Source organism: Megascapheus bottae, chromosome 5 (genome assembly GCF_031878675.1).
Source record: "Megascapheus bottae isolate mThoBot1 chromosome 5, mThoBot2.hap1, whole genome shotgun sequence".
NCBI classification, from domain to species: Eukaryota; Metazoa; Chordata; class Mammalia; order Rodentia; family Geomyidae; genus Megascapheus; species Megascapheus bottae.
In genome coordinates, this window is record NC_143513.1 from 27,378,612 (window position 1) to 27,402,325 (window position 23,714).

General features: G+C 39.4%; 1 protein-coding gene across 2 annotated transcripts in view; it reads right to left on the minus strand.

The window, feature by feature from the left end:
* The window catches only part of Grb10 (growth factor receptor bound protein 10), a 147,313-nt gene that overhangs the window by 76,363 nt on the left and 47,236 nt on the right, over positions 1–23,714 (minus strand). For both annotated transcript variants that reach the window (XM_090332843.1, XM_090332842.1), the window contains exon 3: positions 3,763–3,850. The gene's annotated coding sequence lies outside the window, so the exon portion shown is untranslated. The remainder of the gene's footprint in view (positions 1–3,762; positions 3,851–23,714) is intronic.

Sequence of the window (23,714 nt, forward strand, 5' to 3'; positions counted from 1 at the left end):
TTTCAACTGATGTACAAAATATCATGAACACCACCATCACTTCTACTGCCACTGCTATTTTGTGAAATATTATCTTGATATATAACCCAAACTACCCTAAAACTCTCAATCCTTCTGCATTAGCCTCTTGAGTACTAGATTTACAGATAGATATAAGCCACCACAGCCATCCTGTAACTTTTATATGTTGATTTCATGTATGATTTGTCATCTCACAAAAGCAGGCATTACACTTGGCATCATGGTAACAGTTTGTCTTTACCTGTGTGGACTTTTCTATTTGAATAATCAAACTATTTGCAATTAGACACAGATTTCATTTCTTCCTTTTCACTGTTTATTTTTGTTTCTTTATTTGCTTACTTGATACTGGCAAAGACTTCCAGTGACAACAGACGTCCTTGTCTAACTCTGACTTTTCCTGGGCATGACTAATGTTTCTCCATTATATATGATGTATGCTGTAGGCTTTGGACTAATTAATTTTAATATGCTATGCTAAGGTTCTTTATTCCCTACAGTCAGGTAAGGAATAAAGAGTTTTGTTGTTTTTGTTATGTACTATAATAAGAAAGTGAATAGAATACTATATATATACTGAGATTATTTTTTATATTTTAACCTATTAAATTGTTCTATTTGTGATAATCTACCTTTGTATTAATTATAATGAACAGCACTTGTCAGTAATGTTTATGTTTTCTTAAAGATAAACTGCTGGATTTGCTTCATGAGTATTACTTTATGATGGAGTTTTTGTTCCTGACTATTGATAGTCTCATATCAGTAAATTCTCGTTGTAAGTTTCATAATTCCTTCCTTTTACATGGCTTGGACTTACCCAATTTACTTTTTTCTAATTTCAGTTTTTCCTCTTTTGGAGGCTTAGAAATTTAATCCCCAACAACCCCCTCAGGAGTACTACACAGCTTTCTAGTATCGATATCTTCCTTTTCCTTCAGGTTGAAATCACTGGTGTTTCCACTGTGATTTCCTCTTCAACCCATGGGTGAAATAAGGATGTACTTTTAAGTGTGAATAAACATGTTTATGTATTTTGAACATTTTGTGTTCATGTCTTATTTAATCACACTAGGTCAAAGAACATGGCTTGCATGAAACAGATTGCTTAAAATTTAGTGCAACTTTCCATATATGGTCAACTTTTCAAAAAGTCACACAGGTTTAGGCAAGAATCTAGAGTCTGTCTGTTGGAGAATGGGTCTAGGCAGATCTACAAGGTGAGCCTATTAATATTGTCCTAAGTGTGTTTGGAATTACTAATCCTACTATCTTGATGTAGTTTCTGTGTTATCTTTTTTCTTTCACATGATGCTTTTTCTTTCTGTACTTGTGACTGAATTTGAAATAGAAAAAAACAATTCCCTTGTATGTTTTATTCCTGCTAGGTTAGACACCATAAAGAGTAAATATGTTCTTTTAGCATTATAGTCAACATTTCAATTGCATCTCTTATATTTTAAAAATTACATATTTTTTAAAAAAACATAAATATCCTTTTCCCCTAACCGATCTTCAGTTTTTCCATAATTTACTTTCAATCTAGTTGGGGGTTAATCATTCAATGGGTATCCCTACTCCCAGAAGACATACACACATTTCCAGGATGTGATGATACAAAATTACGTTCATTATTCTATTGCCTTTACTTAATTCCTTGTATGCCACATTTCCCTCAGTATTGACATTTTCTTCCTGAAGCACCATTTTCAATTATTTTTATTCATTCATTCAATGCTGAGGGTTGAACCCAGAGCCTCTAGCTTGCCAGGAAAACACTCTGCCTCCAACTCCACCACTAGGCTATACCCTCAGTTCTGAATCACCCCTTTTAATGAAGCTTACAGATAATGTATTTTCTGTCTTTGTTTCAAAATATCAAAGCTGGAGGCATAGCTCACATGGTAAAGTACTGGCTGTAAGCAAGAAAGTTACCCAAAGGAGCTTGAGGTCCTTAGTTCAAGCCTTAGTACTGTGTTCACACACAACACACACACTCACCCTTGCTTTGATGTCATTGGGAAGCTGTATATCTTAGATAGACAGTCTTCTCTCAAGCAAGCTGTAAGTAAACTGCATTTCCTGATCTGCCACTGACTGAGCCAACCTGATACTAGTTCTCATGTATGGAAGATCTACTATTTCTCATTACATGCAGTGTCTTCCACTCTTCAATTGCCTCAAGTTTCAGTCAGTCCTTACCAACTAACACTTTACCTTAAATCATCTCATTTGGAAGTTTCTTAAAGAATAATTCTGAAATCATACTTGCCACATAAAAATTTTAAATGCCTTCATGAATCTAATCTTTTTTTTTTTTCCACCAACAGTCCAAGGCTCTAGAAGGGAGGAAAGCTGAACTCAGGCCTTGGACTTGCTAGGCTGTCACTCTACCAATTGAGTCATGCCTCCAGCTTGGTATTTTGGGGGTCCTGTGCTCCTTGCTTTTCTTGTTCTACAACTTGAGCCACATCTCAAGTGCGGCTTTTTTGCTGGTTAACTGAAGATGATGTCTCACCAACCTTTCTGCTCTGGTTGGCTCTGAACTCTGATTGTCCAGATAATCAACCTGAGCTTCTAAAACTACATGCATTACATGCATGAGCCACCAGTGCCAGGCTTGAATCTTCTACTTCTTGAAAAAGTGTTTAAATGATTTCATGGCTGATCACAACTTTATTTTGCTGTCATTCTCTTTCTCATTGGACAACTTAGAAATGAGTCATTCCAATTTCAACCAGCATTGAACTTGGACATTAAACCAAGAAAGCGTGTCTATTTTTCTGATATCATGTCATGATCAGAATCCCCAGGCTCTACCAAGGTTTCTATTTATTTCATCCAATTTACCAAGTGCTTACTTAATGCCTTTTTTTTCTTCCCCACAGAACAGAAAGAATGAAAAAAAAGGGGGAAAATACCATGAATACATACATGCAAGAGCAGTATGAATAATAGTAATAATAATAATAATAATAATAATAGATGAAGTTAGCAACACTGGTAAACACCTGTAATTTTAGATACTCAGGAGGCTGAGATTAGTTTGAAACCCAATCATGAGGCTTAAACTTAGAGACTGGGCATTGTCCCTGAGCTTTTTGCTCAAGGCTACCACTCTATAACTTTAAACCACAACTCCTTTTCCAGTGGTTAATCGGAGATTCAAGTCTCACAGAAATTCCTTCTCAGGATGGCTTTGAACCACCATTCTCAGATCTCAGTCTCCTAAGCAGCTAGGCGTAAACCACCAATACTTGGCTTATATTTTCGTCACCTTAGTAGAACAAGAAAATCAATGCACTGTTAGAATGTCTTACTCTCTTTGTGTTAAGAATAACTTCTTAAAATATATAATTGGTCCTTGGTATCCTCAGGTACTGCAACCATGGATTTAAAATAAAAGTAAAATGTACTTGAAAAATATTGTATCTGCACTAAGCATGTACAATTTCTCTTGCTCTTATTTGCCAAATGATGCAGTGTGACAAGAATTCACGTAGCATTTACATTGCAATAGGTATTCTAAATCATTGAGCAAAGATGTGCACATGGGTTGGTTCTATACAAATAGGATGTTTTATAAAGGACTTAGGAGTCTTCAGATTTCTGTGTCTGGGAGGCTCTTAGCACATCAATGAAAACCATGGTTGCCCCCTTCCCAAGGATACCAGGAGTAAAATAAAGTCAGCTTTGTTACAAATGTATAGATTTGGACTGCAGTTCATAATTATTCCTTACCTGGATGACGTGTCAGTTGGTGAAATTTCGCGGGGATCTTAGGCCCTGCGGTGTCTTTGTGGTGGGAAGGTACTTGGCCCACTTTGTCCTAAAAGAAGAAGAACAAGGTCAAAAGAAGCATCTCTAATCCTTCCATTCTTTATTGCTTTCTTATTTCCCATTTATCTCCCTTTTTTTAAAGTTTTAAATGAGAGTTAAAAATCTGCCATGAAAGGGAAGCCAATTAAGAAGAGGTACAACCTGTTGGCAAAGGAGTTAAAAAAAAAAACAAAAACACTACTCCTGCTTTCTTGACTGAAATTCTGTTCCCTGAACAGCAATTTAAAAAGAATGATTGTTAACTGTTCCACTTAGGCAATGGATGTTAGTAATTAACACTGTACCAAGCACATGAACTTCTATAACTATGGCTAATCAGCTACTCAGACAGAAACTCCCAGACAATGTTCCATAAATGGCTCTCTCCACAAAGGATGACGAGTGAAGGACATGAATTACACATGTGAGTGAGGAAAAAAGAGAGACCATATCAAGACCCCAAAACCATAATTCTAGAGAAACATCTTTATAGAACAACAAAGCTAATGAAGCACATGGTAAAAATTAGAAGAAATTTGTCCTCATGTGAAGTAATGCACCTTCCATCTGGCAAATGTAATGTAACCCTTCTATTAATTACAATAAAAAATATATGGAAAAAAAGAAATTTGTCCTCTTATTTATATCCTTAAGAAAAAAATTCATAACGAGGAATCTAAGAACAAATTGTGATGAAGAGTCATGGTAGCTTCCACTTAAGGGATGGTTGTAATCTATGAATGTTTTATAATACTTGTATTACATGTTTGTGATTGTATACTTTGTGTCCAAAGTATAAAAAGTGCATTACAATCTACTATTAACATATATGTATATGGGTAGGCTGATTTGATAGAAAGATATCTATTACAATCCAAAATACAGTCTCCAGCAAGTGTGCATTGTCTTCTCAGCATTGTACAATGGAAACTTGACTAAGGGGTATCTCATTGTGCAGAGTTGATCATCTACAGTTCATAATCAGCCTCATCCCTATTCTTATGTACCAGCACTACATAGGCTTCTTCCTCTACTATTGTCAGGAATTAGTTGGCACTCCATTTCACTGGGTTCCATGTCAAAAAATGTTTTAAAAGTTTCATCTATACTTACACTTCAGAAATAAAACCCTTTTCAAGTTGAAAGAGAGACCAGAAGATGGAAGGACTTCTCTTGCTCATGAATTAGCAGGATGAATACTGTGAAATGGCTAAATGGAAAGCCGTCTACAATGAAATAAAGTAATCTGCCATCAAAACCCCAGTGTATTACTATACACAGAAATAGAAAAATTAGTCCAAAAATGTATATGGAAGCACAGAACCCCCCAAAAAAATTCTGAGCAAAATAATCAATGCTAGAAGTATTACAATATCTGACTCTAAGTAACACCACAGGACCATATTTAGAACCATAGTAACAAAAGTAGCATGGTACTGGCACAACAAACCAAACATACGCACAATGGAGTAGAACAGAAGATCCAGAGATGAACTACTTATCACTCTAGCCATCTGACTTTTGACATAGGAGCTAAAACTATACATTGGAGAAAAACGAATGACATTGGGAAAACTAAGTATCTACATGTAGAAGACTGAAACCATATCCCTGGTCTCTCACCTAGCACAAAAATAATTTCCAAATGGATGGAAGACCATAACATAAGATCTGAAAATTAGAAACTACTAAAGGAACACATAAGGAAAATCCCAGAAGCTGTAGACCTAGACTGCAACTTTCTGAATAGGACTCTCAACTGCTCAGAAAATATGAGCCAAGAATTACAAGTGTGATTGTACCAAATTGAAATGCTTCCACACAAGAAATTAAACAATTACCAGAAAGAAGAGACAGCCCACAGAATGAGTGAAAATCTTTACAAGCTATTCACTGGACAAGGATTAGTATCCAAAGGGCAGAAAGAACTAAACAACAACAACAAACAAAAACCCAAAATAAAACCTTAAACATTAGAAGAGCAATTAGTCAAATTAATAAATAGGCAAACAAATAGAATAAAAAGGTGCATAAATGGCTAATGAAGAACATGAAGAAATGTTCAGCACTCAAAATAGAGGACAAGAAGTAGGAGAGGATGAGGAAGACGGGGAAGAGGGAAAAGGAAGAATGATGATCATACAAGGGTGTCTACTGGAGAAAGTCAGGCAAAGAAAGAGGGTGATGGAGTGAATATGGTCCAAGGACATATATATATATATATATATATATATATATGAAAAGTAGCATTATGAAATCCAATTAACATCATTAAAGACAGGGAAGTTAAGAAAAATAATACATATAGGGTAAATTTAATCAATTAATATTATATACATGTACTTATATATCAAAACTCTCTATATAAACTATTATATAATAAAACTCGATGGAAAATTAATTTATGCTAATGAGTTAAAAATGCTTTTCCCTATAATTTGGCCAGGCTGTGGCATTTTGTTACTAACAAGAGAAAACAGATTACTGTAAGTGCTTGTTTGGTCTCCTTGGGAGTTGGCTTCTTGCAGTAGCAGGTTGCTCACAGGACTTGAGCAAGGCCAACAATATGAATGGGCTGAGTGACACCAGTGGGGAGAAATTACACTGGCCCAGTGTTCTTAAATGTCTCCAAATTACTCTAGGCTATCTTTGTTTACACTTCCGGTTTGAACTGGATCTGAATCCATGACTAAATAGACTTGCTAGATCATCTGAGCAAATCACAGTAGCACATCTTAAAAGTAAAGCTTGGTTTGGGCATGTAGCTCAGTGTTACAATTCTCTTAGTATGCACAAGGTAGTAGGATCTATAGTAAGAATTTCAAATAAATACAAAGCTTTCAGAAAAGAAAAAGTAAACTTGACCTGCTTTTGTGTGCTGGCAACAGTCAACATGTCTACTGTGTTAGCTCTGCCAGGCTGGGTTCTTGTTACACAGACAGAACACAGACCCACAACGCACAGGAAGGTCAGTGATCTTCACACATCCACCATTACCAGTAGATCAGGCCTATCTAGGGATTAGCACAATGGAAGCCTGGCTGCATGGCGCTAGAGTTCTTCCCATTCAATTGACCAAATGGAGCAGGAGACTCAAAAAAGCATACTGGTCTCAGTGGTCAGAGTCACAGGGTGCGTTACTGTCCAAAGGAGGACCATGAGGCTTCTCTGCCCTCAGCCTTCCTGTTCCCATGTGAAATGTAGAGCCCTGGGCACCAATCTATGGGTGCACAGCTATGCTCTGCTCTGTGCCACACTTTTGGGCCATGTACAAGGGAAGAGACAGAGCAGCAGCCCAAGAAAGACTCCAGAAGGGCCATTTCTACACTTCCAAGAAATGCAAAGTCACAGTCATAGTTTCTTCAAAAAAATCTGGAGAAAACCATACTATAGAAAGTCCCAAGGAATGGGAGCGATTTTCTCCACTGTGTGTCTGTTTCTCTCTGCCCAGTCCTCTCAAAACACATAGCTTTGCATTAGTTTCTTAATCACCGATGGAATACTTGACAATTATGAATATTAAGTATTAAAGGAAAATATGAGGAAAACCATTGAAAAAAAATTCCATCTTCTCTCTAGAGGCATTACACTATCAGTTTTCTTTACATTCTTTCTGAAAAACCAAAAGAAATGCATGGCTATATATGTGTGTGTAATGTATCTTTATAGAGTATATGAGTGCTATATTGAAAACCACATGAGTTTCACAAACTATGCTCAGTTTCAAAAGGGGTAGTCTAATCGTATACTGTATTTTATTGTGTCTTAATGCAGGTCACTGAGATTTTCACCATCAATAAAGGTAATCTTCATTGGCAGTATTCACTCATAGCTCTAGCATAGTCCATCGACTGGATGTTTAGGTAATTTTATGTAGCCAAAGTGCTACTGCTAAACACACATATTGCTACAAATATTCAAATGTTACAGTTTGGCTCTTGAATCTTGTCCTAAAGCCCATGTGTTGGAAGCTTGGTCTCCAGCCTATAGCCTTTTTGAGAGGTGGTAGGAGGTTGGACAATTACTTCTATAATTGTCTTTGTTTTACCAGGCACCATGAGGTGAAATGATCTCTTCTATCTTATGCTCCCACCATGATGGGAGCATAAGCAACAACCACAAAGCAACACGCTCAATAGACCAAGGGCTGAAACCTCTGAAACCATGAGCTCAACTTTCTCTCATTACATTGATGACTTTGGACTTTTTTTTGTCCCCATAATGGAAAAAGAGGAGAGAAATTGTTTGGAGGATACGGTATCTAGGAGGCAAAGGGGTAGACAACCAAGAAGTTGCTCAAGAAGCAACTGAGGAAGGATTGCGGAAGGGTTACCTAACACTCAATCTACCACTCTGGATATCAGTCCATCCAGTTTCTGTAATTCTACAGCAAACATTTCCTTACTCAACCTGCTCTTTACTATTTAAGAGAAATCCCCCCTACTCTGATCTCTTCCTTCCCTTCTCTCTCTACATTCTTAACTATCTGCAATTAACTAAGAAGTCATTTTTTAAGCCTTGGTAAGATGACTCCCCCCCCCACATATTTAAATCAAGTAGACTTTTTAGTGGTCTATGACTTTTAGATAACAGATTCACTACAGGTGAATATTTTTTCACGAGCTTAATAGTCCTCTCATATTCTTTCCTTTGGACGCACTCTGGCCAGCCCGACAAGTTTCAGAGGACTAAAGGGCCTTCTAGTCCAAAGGTCTCTGAATAATAACTCACAGTCCAACACCAGAGCTGAGGTCTGTGTGTGTGGGGGGGGGGCTTACCTAAAGCCTGTATGCTATCTGGTTGATTATCTGAATGAACTGTTGGTCACTGCTGGGAGAGCAGATCTGCAACAGGTACATGAGACTGAGTCTTGGTGAGCACTTTTATCAGAGGAAATTGAGTGATGGACCAGTCCACTGCACTCTTTCTTGTTGGTTTCTTCATTTGTCCCATGACGAACTTTTATAAGATAGCAAAGCAAGTTTAGTCCTGCTTGTAGCAAAGCCCCACTTGCCTGACTTTACATGTCATTGTATGTGCTATTCTTAGAATTTTTGTCAGATTGACCTTTTGTCTTGGGTTCATTTTTTTTCCAGTGAAATAGTTTTCAAACTCTATCAAGAAAACTGACATTCAGTTGTGTTTTACTCTGATCTCCTTTCAGACCTCATGTAGCACCTTGACATTTATTCTGATGGATAATAGAGGGGAAGAAACTACTCTGATATGCCACATCTGCGGTTAACCATTCAGATCAGTCAGCTTCTTGAGACTATTAACAGATATCAGAGATGATAACCTTATATAATGAAAAAAAGTTTACTTTGACTGATGGTTTGGGAAGTTTTATGCTTCAGCCTTTTTGTTTCTGAACCTCTGGTATGATTCCACATAGCCAAGGTGAGGAGCATGTGCTAGAACAAATGCTCACATCATGGTCAGAACACAGAAGGCATCGGGAAGGGAGTTAAGGCCACATAATCCCCTCCAGGAACACATCACAACATCCTAAGCCTCTCTTATAGGTCCACATCTTGAAGGCTTATCACCTTACCTTCCCAAATCACCACCTCGGACATGAAGCTTTGTAAAAGCTATGAGGGTCTCTGAGAACATTTCACTTATAACGTATAGTATCATTATCATATAATCCTTGCTTTTGCCTGATTTTATGTGTGAGGTATGCATATTATACCCCTAACTCATCTGTGTGTGCATATATGCTCCTACATATCTGTGCATCATTCAGATACACACCTATCATCTATAGAGATCTGTTTACTCCTAGGCTGAACTCCCCACAAACCCCCCATTCCTATCCACATAGTCTATCAGTATGTTTTGCTAGCACCACATATTTCCTCTCTTGTCTCTGTTATGTAAACTCCTTGGTCAGTACTCTCCTCCAAGAAAATTTTGGAGCCAAGAATGATTTAGAACAGGTTCAGAATACTGTCATTAACCTATTTTATTATACTTCAGGCAAGGGCAGACTGTATCTCTGGTGCTAGCTGCACTCACATGTCTGTTAGGTTATACCAACAAGATTTGAATCATGCATTATTGAAAAAAAAACATACAAAGAGAAATGTATTGGTAATATACATTAATAAATGGGGCATGGTGAATCATGCCTGCATTCCAGTTCTTGGAAGGTAGAGACAGGAGAACTGACTCTTGAGGTAAGTCTGGAAGGAAAAAATTAGCAAGACCTCAAAGCAGCAAGCTGGATGTGAGGATGCACACCTGCAATCCTAGAACCTTAGGAAATATAAGGAGGAGGATCACAGTTTGCGTCCTGTTGGGGCAAAAATCTCAAGATTCTATATGAAAAATTCTTGAAGAGCTGCAGTGAAGCTTGAGTGGTGGAGCACCTGCCTTGTAAGTACAAGGCCCTGAGTTCAAACCTCAGTTGAGAGAGAGAGAGAGAGAGAGAGAGAGAGAGAGAGAGAGGGGGGGGGGGAGAGGGGGGGAGGGAGGGGGGGAGAGGGACAGAGAGAGGAGGAGAGGCTAGAGTAAGATAACACTATTTCTAAGAGTGGGTGGGTGGAACTAGCCTCTTGGTGGCTCAGGTCCCACACAGCTGTGCACAAAGCCCTCTGGGAATGGGTCTGGCAACTGGCACCTGGATGTTTCCATGGCATACTCAACACATCAACACATCACCTTCCCTAAGAAACACTCTTGTAAATAACAAGCAAACTAGGATCCATGAATCAATACTTAAAAAGACTAGATGCTTGCAAAATAACCAAATATACCCTTGAGTAAATAGCATTGCTAGATTCAACAAATAAAAACCCAGGATGTTTAGTTAAATCTGAATTTCAGGTAAGTAATAATTGTTTGGCAAAGTATGAACCAAATATTGTGTGAGACTTAGAATCCAAAATTATTTGTGGTATGTCTGTAATTTCCCTGAGCATTCTCTATTCTTTTTTTAATGGCAACTTTGTGCCTACAGCACTGTTAGCAATGTGACAGGCTTACATGACAAAGTGTAGCACTAACCATGAAATTTTGGCAAAATGTCTCAATGTGTTTTTCAAAAATCCCTAGGTCAGAAAAGAAATGTACCTATTTAAGCTGAAAAGACAAGAGCTTCTAAAGAGAATTCTGTTCCCTTGAGAAGCCAAGAAAGATTGAACATAGGTTGAATAGCCCTTATTTGAAATGCTTGGAGGCACAAATGCTTTATATTTCAGAGTTTTTAGATTTTAGAATACGTGAATACAATTCAGTCTCTTAGAGATGAGGTTCAAATCTAAGTACAAAGTTTGTTTGTCTCATATATACCTTATCTACATAGCCTAATGGTAATTGCATGTAATAATTTTAATTATTTAATTTAAAAAGTTTCATGGTGTGGAATTTTCCTCATGTGGCTGGCTCCATGTTGGTGGTTTAAAAGCTTTGGATTTTTGAGTATTTCAGATCTGAGATTTTTGGATTAGGGACACTCGATCAACAGTATGAAAAATTATGGTATTTGCAAAATAAAGTCAACACACAAGAGGGAGCAGGGAAAAGCTAGCCATGGACTGTGCCATTGAAAGGAAACTCCTGCATCCTGGAAGGTCAGGAGCAAATGTCTGTCCACCATTCAGAGGCAAACAATGGCGCCCAGCCAGGAGCAAGGGAATAAACACTGAGGCCAGACTAACAGGTTTGCCATTGTACTAGGCCTGCTTAGCTTATGTTTGTCTATGTGTCTGTTTCCTAGCTTCCCCCCAATCCCAGTAGGAGAGGACTAGGCAAGAGGACAGGGTGGCCTTGTGATCAGAACTATCAATGCCTCACAAGCAGGAAGCTCCCTGGAAAGGGAAGCTGGAATTCTTCTTTGAAAGTTAGGTTAGCAGCAAATGCTTTTGAGGTTGGATCCTTTAATTACTGTACTCTGTACCTCTAGGGAAAGGTAGAGAGATGGAAGAGTGTGGTCCCATTAAGCTCCTCAACTCCACATTATATGGGTCAGTTCTCTATTTAGTGCTAGACCCTTCTCCTCTGGAAATATATGTGAAAGCCTACTAGTGGATCAGGGAAGAAATGTTACTTTCATTAAAGAAAGGACAAAAGCCTGCTGTCCTTTGGGGAGACTCATTCCCAGGCTTATACTGAGTGATCACATGGAACTGGAACAGAGTTGGGGAAATGATGGCAAGGATGGGAATGAGGAGGTGGTTCTCCTCTACAATGAAACTATCTAGGCTGCATCCACCAGCTCCATGGTCTTCAGGAGTCCAGAGGTGACAGCTAATGAAGAAAGGAAGACCAGGGAAGCAAGGACTGAGAAGGGAGATAAGTTCCCTGCTCATCTTTTCCTTCTATAAACCACATTATATGACAGCACTGATAAGACTAGCCTCCAAATTTCTGGTCTCTCTTGATGGCATGTCCAGTTCCTCCAGTCAAATCCTTTCCCACTCCCCAGGGGAAAATAATTCACCACACTGTTGAGGCCCTGGTATAAAGGAGGAGGAAATTAATTTTTCTGCAAGATGTGGGCTGAAGTGGACCCAGTGTTCAGGTGAGAAGCCAGTACAAGTGCCCACTGAACATCAAGTGAGTGTAATGCCTGGATGACGTCTCTGTTTACCACCAATCTATGACCTTCTGCTCACTGAGATGGCTGAAACACCTTATAGGAGCCCCATGAGTTACAAGGAGCTGCTTCTATGGATGGCTCTGTGTAACATAATGGGCTTGGACTTTTTTCATCTCACAGTAAACGCAGTTGTGAAATGATCCAAACTGAAAAATCCATTAACTAGTGAAGATCTAGTCCCAGAGAAGACTAAGTGATGAGGCCACCTGTTTGGCTTGTGTCAACTGCATGCCAAAAGGTGGGGCGTTACATATTACTATCCTGACCAATTCCCTTTCCACAGCAGATGCCACATGCACATTGTGCAAGCAATTATGCCTACTCTGAAATACGTGGACACATTTGGTCATTAGAGTAATTCATCACTGGGTTTTTTTGAAACCTCTATAGAACAGAAAATTGGGGTGATGGGGGTCAAGTGGAAGAGTGGATGAATGCAGTCATAATATTAAATGTACAGATGTGAAAATGGAACCAGAAAAGTGGAGGAGATATGTGGGGTTGGAAGCAATGGAGAATGATAAAAAGGGACGACACTGGTCAAAATGCGTGTTACTCATAAACTGCCATGTTAATTAAAATCTCTCTGTACAAGGTAATAAAAATAGTCTTTTTAAAAGAAGTCATTTTCCTTAAAAGTTAATGTAAAAAAACCCCAGCAACTCTAAAGCTCCAGGTACAGAGTACTCAACATTTTCATGCATTCACATGTAAGTTCTGTCAGCCCACTAGTACAGGGATGGAGAGGGGGGAAGGCATCTGCCCCTCACGGCTCTACACACAAGTGTCTGTGAACCCCTCGGGTTGCATGGACAACATACTCTCTACAGAGGCTATTGGTACATCAACAATCAGAAGCTTCAGAGAACTTGGTAAAAACTACAGTATCAGTACTTCAATTTTGTTGGCTTCCAGGCATAAAAAATTAACTCCTTCTGATAGAAGTAACAATCTAATGTGACTTGGGGCCATGTTTTGTCCTGAATGTTACTGTTCGTTCAGATGTTCTGTCTACACAGAAGCAAGTGGAGTGGGAAAGTTCCCAGCAGAGATTTCAGTCAAATCAGCCCTTTCCCATATGATGATTGTTTCCAAGAGGCAGAATGAGAGACAGAAAACTCAGCATGGCAGCTCTCCATAGCAAGGGATGAGAGGCATGCTTTCCATCTATAATGGTATCCAATTATTCAATTTGTTTATAATTATATTTATATAGGCTGTTGAGTCTGACATAAAAATACTTGGTCAGAGTTCAAAAAACTTTTAAACCATACAAATGCGGAGCCTGCTGTTAACAATGCTACTGTATTTAAAAAGAAAAACAAAACAAAAACACTCAAGTTTTCACATAAATCTTCCTACACCCAGTGACTACACATCTAATAAGACACAGAGAGCAGCCACTTGTACTCCACATTCTGAAGTTTCTTCAAGACAACTTATTACAAGAGCAGCAGCTATTCTTTTCTGTGTTGTTGTTGTGCTAGTCCCGGGCTTAAATTCAGGGCCTGGGCATTGTCCCTGAGGTTTTGTACTTAAAGCCAGTATTGTACCATTTGAGCCATACCTCTGGTCGGGCTTTAAAAAAATGTTTATTTGAAAATAAGAGTTTCTTGCACTTTCCTGCCTAGGCTGGTTTCAAACTGTAATCCTCAAATCTCAGTTTCCTGAGTATCTAGGAACACAGGCATGAGCCACCAGTGCCTAGCCAAGAGCACCTATTCTTGATATCCACGGCAAAGCTGCTTTGAACTTCTTAGAATTAGCCCTGCAATTGTCAAGACTGGACACAGAAATTCTGAGTTCAATTACCCATAAGAGCTCATCCATCTTTCATCTTTGAAATTAGATTCACTGAGATATGTTACACAACATTCATTTTATCAACTGAAGTATACAATCCAATGAGTGCTGGTATCATGACAGCTCTGTACAACCCCTACCATGTTCTAATTTTAGTACATTTCCATCACCCCAAGAAGCAACCTCATGCCCAGGGCCTGTCAATCTTCACAAATGGTTTTCCCAAAATAAAGTGCCTATGCCAGATCAATTTTGTTCCCAGTTTTTGATCTGGTATTCCCATATCAAGGAAGGAGCTCAGCCTCAAGGTGAAGGACATTACTTCTAGAATTTCTAATCAACCATGAGCAGCTTCATGACTTTGGGAAGATGTCAAGCTTTTTGTGACCTCATAGGGTGGCTGTAGGTTAGTGGTGAAGATTGAATGTGATACTCACCAAAGCACCACACTGTTAATGATGTGTTTTAACCACAGCCAACACTGTTCCTGCTACTGTATCTTGTACCTCCACCTTTTACATCATTTTCTCTACCATCACTTATTCCTCTTCCACCTCCTCCATGTTTCCTACCATAACCTCCACTTCCTCTACCTTTTCTACCTCTGCATTACCCACCTCATGATTACCATCATTTCATCTACTTTCTCTACTTCTACCATCACTTCTACATCCTCCATTACCCCTTCTACCTTTTCTACTATCCCCTCTACTTTCTCCACTACCATCCTTCATCATCACTTCTACTTTCACCATCACTGCTACCTCAACTTATTCCTCCGCTGTAACTTCTGCTTCTACCCTCACAACCACTGTCTTTACCATCACCATCATCTCTACCTCCATCTCCTCCACTTTTTTTTCTTCCACCATAACCTCCACCCTTAGAACTCTATGTCCACATCGCCTTCTACAACTTTACATCTCCTTCTACAACTTTACCTCTGTAACCTCCTCTACTTCCATACTTCTACCAGTGCCTCCATCCATTTCTCCTTCCACAACCTCCATCTCCTCTCCTTCTACCATCATCTCTAACCTCTGCCATCACTATCTCCACTTTGTGTCGTAAACCATTTCTACTCCCTTCTACCTCTTCCTTTACACACTCCTGTCAACATCCATCTCTACCACTTCATCCCTCTATAACCTGTACCACCACCTTCTCTATCTTCACTGTCTCTCTCTAGTCTTTCATACCCTTCCTTGGTCAAGTGAATAGATACCAAACTTCCACATCTAATAACAAAGATGAATTTTTTAGAATAGTTATCAAGGATCTGGCACCTAGGAATTGTAGGCAACCATGACTGATTGTTTTGAGAAGGGAGAGGTCCCAGGTTTCACTTGAAGACCATGAACTCAACTTCAGGAAGCTTCAAAGAGCCAGGCTAAAATGGAACCAGTGTGTACCCCCACACACAGCCTTAATCCCTCCAGAGGCAAATGAATTCAGAGCCATTAGGGTACTAATTAATAAAAAGGCAGGGTAGCATGTTCATAGAGCATAGCTACCAACTTTGAGAAGAGGATGATGAAAATGTTGGTACTGTAGCAGGGGAGACAGCCTTTTAGCATCTTTGAGCTTCAGCTACCTTGCCAAAATATGGAGGTAGCCATCCTAAAATTTTTCTAGGAAGATGCACAAAGACACTGTAGTCAGGCTGAACCGCATTTCACCGCTCCAAACTTTTCCTCTTTTGGATCTAAAATCCCTATAACATCTATAAAAAAAAACTAGAGCCCAAGCCACATAGGGTTGAATAATTAATCAACAGAATTATCTCTGCAACAGAATATCAAGTGCATGGTAGGCTGGTGATGCATCCATTCTCTTTCCCCACTTAGCAGAAGGAAGACAGCCATTGCTTCCTTGAACTTGTTCAACAATCATCTCAGAATTTGGAAATGGTTCTCACTCTCCTGCTTGACCAGGAAAAGGCCTTAGGGTTGAATATGATGTAATCCCTGGTAGGGGCTCTTCCTCATCTCTTAAGTACCTCTGGGAGGCAGAGGGCAAGGGGCCAAGGGTAAATGGGAGCCTGTGACCAAGAACCTGGAGGCAGAATGAGGTAAGAGGTCTGGCCCAGAGCTCCAGCCTAGGTCTCCACAGTCTACTTGATCAGAATACAAGTGTGAGCTGAAGCATGAAAGAACAGAGAAGGGCTGCTAGAAACATGCTGAAGGGCCTGGCTGACAGGTTAGGGTGATGCTGGTACAAAGCGATGCTCTCTTGAGCACTGTCTTCCGTGGAACTTTGGATAAGGCAAGAAGCTAATGCAAAATGGATAGAGTCCCTATGTGTATGAGTTCATGGTTGTAATCCTAGCTACTAGAGAGGCAAGGACTAAGATTAAGATTAAGGCACAAATTAAGATTAAGAAGTTAGCAAGATCCTGTCTCACAACAAAAAGTTGGTGTGTTAATGCAGGAGCTATAAGATACAAGAGGCAAAAGTACAAAGATCATGGTTCAGAGCAGTCCAGGCCAAAAAGAAAAAAAAAGAGAATCTTTACTTGAAAAAATAACTTCCAGCAAAAAGATCTATAGTGTGGCTCAAATGGCATGTGTGTGCATACTAAGCAGAAGTCTTTGAGTTCAAACACCATTTCTAAAAAAAAATAATAATTAAAACAAGTACATAAGTGAATAAATGATCCATATTCTTGGATACAACAAACTTATTCCTTTTTCCAATAGAATAAAATAGCTACCTCTCATATATGGGAGAACTCCTGGGACTCCACATCAGTGGAGGGTCAAATGAAATATTCTATGAAAGACAACCTTAGTGTGACATAACCCAAATATTTATAAACTACCTGTGGGACAAATTCATTAATTCTGAGCTAAAGCTTCACAGTCTGTGCTGACTTTCTGAACTATGAAATCAAGACTTTGGACAAAGTGGCTACTGAATTCCTCTTCAGCTCTATAAGGGAGTTTTGTGATATTTATATATCACAAAAATATTCCAAAGTGAATCCATTCCTAGAACCATGATTAAAGTGACATTATGAGTGCTATCTGAACTTCTGGCCAACATGGAATAAGGGATTGGATGTGCTCTGTCTCCTTAGACAATTATGAAATTGAGATAGTTTCTGTATGCTGGATAATAGTAAGGTAAATAAGTGATGCACTTGGCAAGAGAAGGCGCAATAACCCGGAGCCCACACCTATTCTACTGCCTGTAGAAAGCTGTTACGCTGCAGTGCAAAGAAAGGTACCCCAAGCAGAGACTTTGGGATGATCTTCCTAAGGAGACAGAATTTGGCATAGGGAAATACCAGGGTAGACAGGAGAGCACTTGATAGAGGGGAGAAAGCTCTAGGGATCTGTAGAGCCTCCCTGCACATTTTTAGCTAGGTACTGACTAGTGTGAGCAGGGAGTATCAAGGCCTGAGGAAGAAAAAAATGAAACAAACAGGAAAAAAAAAAAACGTGGCTAGAACCACCCCCAGAACTCACATAGGGAAGGAAAAATGAGATGTTCCCAGAAGGCCAAATGAAAACCCCCTCACATGTGGAACAAATACGAGTGCTTAGAAGGATCCTGCCTCCACAGTGATGGTGAATCAGTCCCAGATAGACAGTGATTCAGGCTCAGGTAAGAAGTAAATCTCAAAAGCATCATACTTTCCCCCCAAGAAGCCTACTTGTGCTCAAAATAAAGCCTAAAATTATTGAAAAGATAATCATTCCTTCATCATAAAGAATAGCATGGAACCATGAAAAATTAATTCATAATATCTGTCATCCAAATGGAAAGAAAAGAAGATACCATAGTAATAAAGAGAAATCAGCTAAAATAAATAGATCTAAGGTAAATATGATGGCATATAACTGTCATCCCAGCTACTTAGGAGGCAGAAACAGGAGGATTTTGAGTTCAAGGCCAGTATAGGCAATGTCAGCAGACTGTCTCAAAAATTAGGACTTAAAGAGAAAAGAAAAGAAAAAGGGCTGGGATGTGGCTCAAGTAGTAGAGTACTTGCCTAACATACTTGACAATCTGAGTTTCATCCACAGTAGCTCTAAGGAAGGAAAGAAAGGAGGAGGGAGAAGGGAGAACAGAAAGGAAGGACAAAGAAAGGAGGTAAATAAATCTAGAAATGACAAAGATAACAGAAGTAGAAGCAGCATTGTTAAGTGATAAATACGCTTCCTATGTTCAAGAAGGTAATAGAAACCATAAGCCTTATAAGGAGAGACGTCAAAGACATAAATGAACAAATCCAAGGTCTAGAGGTTAAAAATATATGAGATAAAGAATATACTAGGTGGAATTAACTGAAGACCAGACCTCATACTTCTTTTTCTACACTGCTCTAAGGGCCCCAACTACTCTCCAAGGACACTGCTGGTTCCCCCTATGAAAACTACCCAGAAGACATACAAGATTAATGAAGGCAAAAAGGAATAATGATCAATTCAAATTATGCAACAAAGGGGAGAATTGTAGACTGGGCCTGGCCATTTCCCACCTTCCAGCCAGTTGGCTTGGCTAGGTGAGTCTCTAAAAGTATCCAAAGGGGAGTTTCATCCTGGGCAAATTTGAGTAGTAACTTTCCTTTCCAAGGACTTGCTAGGAAGATAATGAAATGAGGTTAAAAGAAAAAAAGTCTCCTGGTGAAACTGGACAGTTCCCCTCTCCACTCCTGAGGAGATAGCATCATACTATGTCATGTCCTAATATGGGCTGGGGAGAAGTAGTAAACATGGAGGGTCTCCAGTGTTGGTTTTCATGAGAGGTGAACACATGCTTCTATGCTTGAATAGCAGTTATAAATGAAACAGCCTGGCTATTCATAGGGCTACTCCAGCGTTAAGAGACAGCAAGGGAGGAAGAGCCAGCTGGCCTCCATTACAGGAGTCCAGCTGCCGGGCTATGTGTTTCTGTCACCAAATGGAATGACACTTGTGAGAGAAAATGGAGGAGTGTAGGATTAAGTGTACATATGTATGCACGTGTAAAAACACACAGACTCACGCAAATGTACAAATTGTACCTTGAGGAGACACACAAGAACAAACTTAAAATATACACTGATAATCAACAGCTACCACCAACCTTTACATTTTCTACCACTAAAACTATAAAACATTCCTCTACACAAAAATACATGACACCATGCAGTTATGGACAAGCAGACCAAGTGTCAGCATTGTTGTATTCAGCAGTCTTAGAAAAATACCTTTCTGTGTTGGTGTACCCCAACCACAGATTAAAATGAAATGTACTCTTTCATCAAAGGTCTTGTCCTCAGGAATGAAGTTCACAAGCTAGCAAATCCCTGTCAGCTAATGTTGTCTCTGTCCCAATTCCAGAAAGGACCTTGAAGAACAATACCAGGATCATGGCCCACCTCTCAGCAGACTCAATTCCAAGCTACTCAAGATCGAATCACTGAGAAGAACCATATCAGTCAGCCCCGATTTCCCACTAGAGTGACTCCTGGATCATCATGGGGAGCGCAGTAGAGGAAGAAGACCCGGGATTCTACCTGACCAAAGGAATGACTCCAACCCCAAAGACCAAATGTCAGGATACCAGATATAAGGGGGGTTTCCAAGCCAAGATCCAGAGGCACATGAAACTATGTTTGTAAGGAGGCAGCAAAGAGGACAGAGTAGTCATAGAGAAGATGGGATCAGGGGAGCCACAGTGTTTCAAAAGCTGTAAACCTGAGTGACCAGGATGAAGGGCCGTTAACATAGAGAAAAGGCAATGTTGTGAACAAGAAGACAGATTTGATTTAGCACAGTTTCTTTATAAAGTGCTGGCATGACCCAGCTCCCAAAACAGGTTACTAAACATTAGTTGATTAATCAAAGCCAACCCTAAACCCTTCCTTATCCATGCTCTTGGTTTCCCTCTAGGTATAAGAAGTGAATCCAGGCTTTGCATGCTAAGCAAGGGCTCTACTGCTTGGGCCATGACTCAGGCCTATTATGTGCAGGTTGCCTTTGAGATAAAGTTTTACTGTCTTTGCCGAAGCTGCCTTGGAATCTTGATCCTGTGCTGCTGAAGAGACCAGAGTGGGACATGAACGAACACATGAGGGAAGCTCATCTTTATGGACCTCAGATATGTTGTCTCTGGAAGTGAGGGGCTCTTTTTGCCTGCCACTACAGGCTGCAGGAATGCCCTGCCTGCTATCAGATAAGTGTTAGCTTTTATAAGTTCCTCATTAACCTTGAGACCATGTAACTGAAAAGACAACACAATCTGGTCTCATGACACACCTTCCCCCCCCCAAAAAAAAAACACCCAAAGATTTGTAATAATGGCCCAAGGGCAGATGGTAAAAGAAATGCTGATTACTAAAGTTCAATCTTCAAGGCTAGAGAATTAAAAACTAAGATTCTTCAATGGAGACTTTAACCCTCTAAAGCGAGTAGAAAGAAAACCAGATTAGATGTCTGTTTTGAAGGTAGGACAAATCCGAGACCAATAATTGTCTTTGTTTCTCCACTACTTATGAGATCCCACTGAGAAATGAAAGCCTAGTGAGAAATGTAGTTAATTCTACTGCTCCTAATTCATCAGCCAGCCTGCAGGCAGGTATGGCCTGCCTGGTGAAACACAGTGCTACAGACTTTAATGGCAGAATAGTTAGGGTGTGGGCTTTGAGACAGCCCACCAGTCTGTCTGATCCTTGCTTGCTCATATAGAAGCTTCTAGTTACCAGTTATCTGAAAGTTCTCTTTCCTTGGTTTAAAAGAGTATTTGCAATAGTATCAAACACCAAAATAGAATGCAGAAAGCATTCAGTAAAATAGAAATTTATAATCAGAAGAAATCTCTAAGCTCATCTCTAAAGAGGGATGATACTACTCAAAACATCTGACATTAAAAAGAAAAAGTGTGCAGGCTACTATAGGTTTCTTTGTCCTTATAGCAGAAATGCACAGTTATATAATTTCATCTTCTTACTTGTCATATTTTATTAATTCTCAAGAATCTCATTTTAACATTTTTTAAAATTCAGATACCTTACAATGTACCAACAGGGGACTATAGCATACTAGTTTTGCTTTATTTGGACTAAAAAGCTTTCATGAATGCACTTACGCCATTTTATGAGCATAGAAATTCAATACATCAAAATTACAGCATATTAATTAAATGTTTTTTATTCCTTTATCTCTTCGGAGAATGAGACCTTTGTCTTGTGGCAGCAGTTTCTTCTGTGTGCTCATTCTCACTAGCATATAACAACATGCAAACCTCATAGATACAAACATCCCTCTTGTGATCCAGCACAAGAAATGGCCTTTCAGCCTTTCTTTGCCTTGGTGTTTTCCTCTGTAGAGGGGAGAACATAGATGTCGCACCTCACGGGGCTGGTAGGAGGGAAAATGAGAAATTCCATGTATTGCCCTTGGCATGAGGACCAGCATACAAAAAGAAATGTCCTGTTTCTTTCTTCTTTGAAATGAGTATCCTAAAGATGTCTTACCTCTCTTCCAGCTCTGGGAGGTAGACAAGACACATAACAGGAAGTGTCTCCTGTCTCCAGTGCCACCTCTGTCTTGTATCCAGTGCTTAGTGCCCAGGCTGTTGAATATGAATGTTTTGGTTTCACTGGAAATTATATGGTGTGGGTAAGCTCACTGCCACTACTTATCCTTGCATGGATCACACTGACTGACATTCCAAGCCATGCTGACCCAGTGATGTTTTGTACCTTTCCTGTCTCCCATTGTGTCTTTGAGCTATGGGCTATGTTCACCTTGGATTCCAGGATCCAGCCTAGACTGCATTGCCACAATTCACAAAATGGTGTATGCGAATGAGCTAGTCATTCAGAACATCTAAAGAATAAGGGATTCAATTGCTTCCATAAGTTACTGGAAGTATAAAAGCCCACAGTATTTATTTGCCAGAATTAACTACCTAGAATTCCACAAGTAACGCCAGTCTGCAGAAACTTGCCAGGTTTAGGTTTACCCAAACCCAACATCATCTATTTTTTTTAATGAACATTTCACTGTGCTTTCAAGATTTGAAAAGACTGTAGCCTTGAATTTCCATAAGTATTACAAAAAAATCAAATCAATTAAATGTGCTACATTCTTAAAAAATATTTCTACATTAATTGGATAGCAAGCTTATGTTCTAGTACTGATTCAGATAAAGGCCCTCGCTTAACGGCATTGTTTTATGTGCTAAGCATAATGCCAAGAGTTTTAAGTGACCTCTAATTATCACAGTGACAATACGTAGAAGAAATGTATAGAGGATTTTAAAAAAAGTACTGTTGCAAAGCTGTACCTTGCTTGTTTTACCTCACAAAGCATCTCTACAATATGGCTGCTGTTACTAAATATAGAATCATAATCTGTTCTGATCTGTACACCATATTAGGTAAGGTCCTATCAGCTGGAACAGTCTTATAAATAAAAATGAGGCATGCTTCAAACGATCTTTGCAGACTCCTACCTCTGCCATAGGAAAGGAGTTCTGGTAGAAAATGCAGCTCAAGTATGGGTTTAAAGAAAAAGACAAACTGTCCTTTAAACTGATAGTAATAACCACAATGGTTGGTTTAACATTTCCATAAACGGACCCCAAATCAAGACTGTAAGGGTTGATATCATCCTTTAACTACTCCAGATATTGCCAAAACATTAAATAATCTGGGATATCCAACAGAATCTAAACTGGATGAGATCAACTAACTAAATCTCATGCCCAGGAAACAAGGAGGAGATAAGCAGGCGCAGGAGGCCCACTTTGTCCACCCAAAGGACTCATTCTAGCAACATGTGATCTAGAGCAAGTCAACAAGCCTTTTCTTTATGTAAAAAGGTCAAAACCTATTCAGCCCTACTTATGCAGCCTAACAAGAGCCACAGACAATATATAAAGTTATCATATTTCCATAAAATTTTACTCAGAAAATCAAGTAGGGGGCTAGGTCTGGCACTGAGCTGCAGTTTGCAAATTCCTGTGTCAGAAGATAAGATCCAGGGTATAACGCTGAAATGGAAAAAAATGAACAACTTTGGGGAAACCAGTAGGGAACTCATGTGGCTGCTACCTGTGCCTCTATCAGCAAGACAGGATGGTCTGGGGCAGAATCAGGATGGTTTATTTAGAATACAAACACACAGATTCATTCATAAATTCGGGGAAATACTGAAAATAAAAATACTGTTTTGGGAAATTCAATAGTAAGCTTAATTAGCTTAAAGTCTATATTCAAATGTTAATCTATTTTTTTCCTATTTCCCAGTACTGGCATTTGAACCCAAGTGCTCATGCTTCTGGTGCTCTACCATTTTGAAGCATGCCTCTAGCCTGGCCCTTTGCTACTTTTGTTTTGGAGATGGAACCTAGCAAACTTCTGCCTCTGGCTGTCCTCAGTAATCCTCCAGGTCTCTTGTGTAAATCCCACCACATACTGAGGAAGAGTGTGTCAAAAGCAAGAGTTCTGGATGGGTGTGTCTGATTCTAC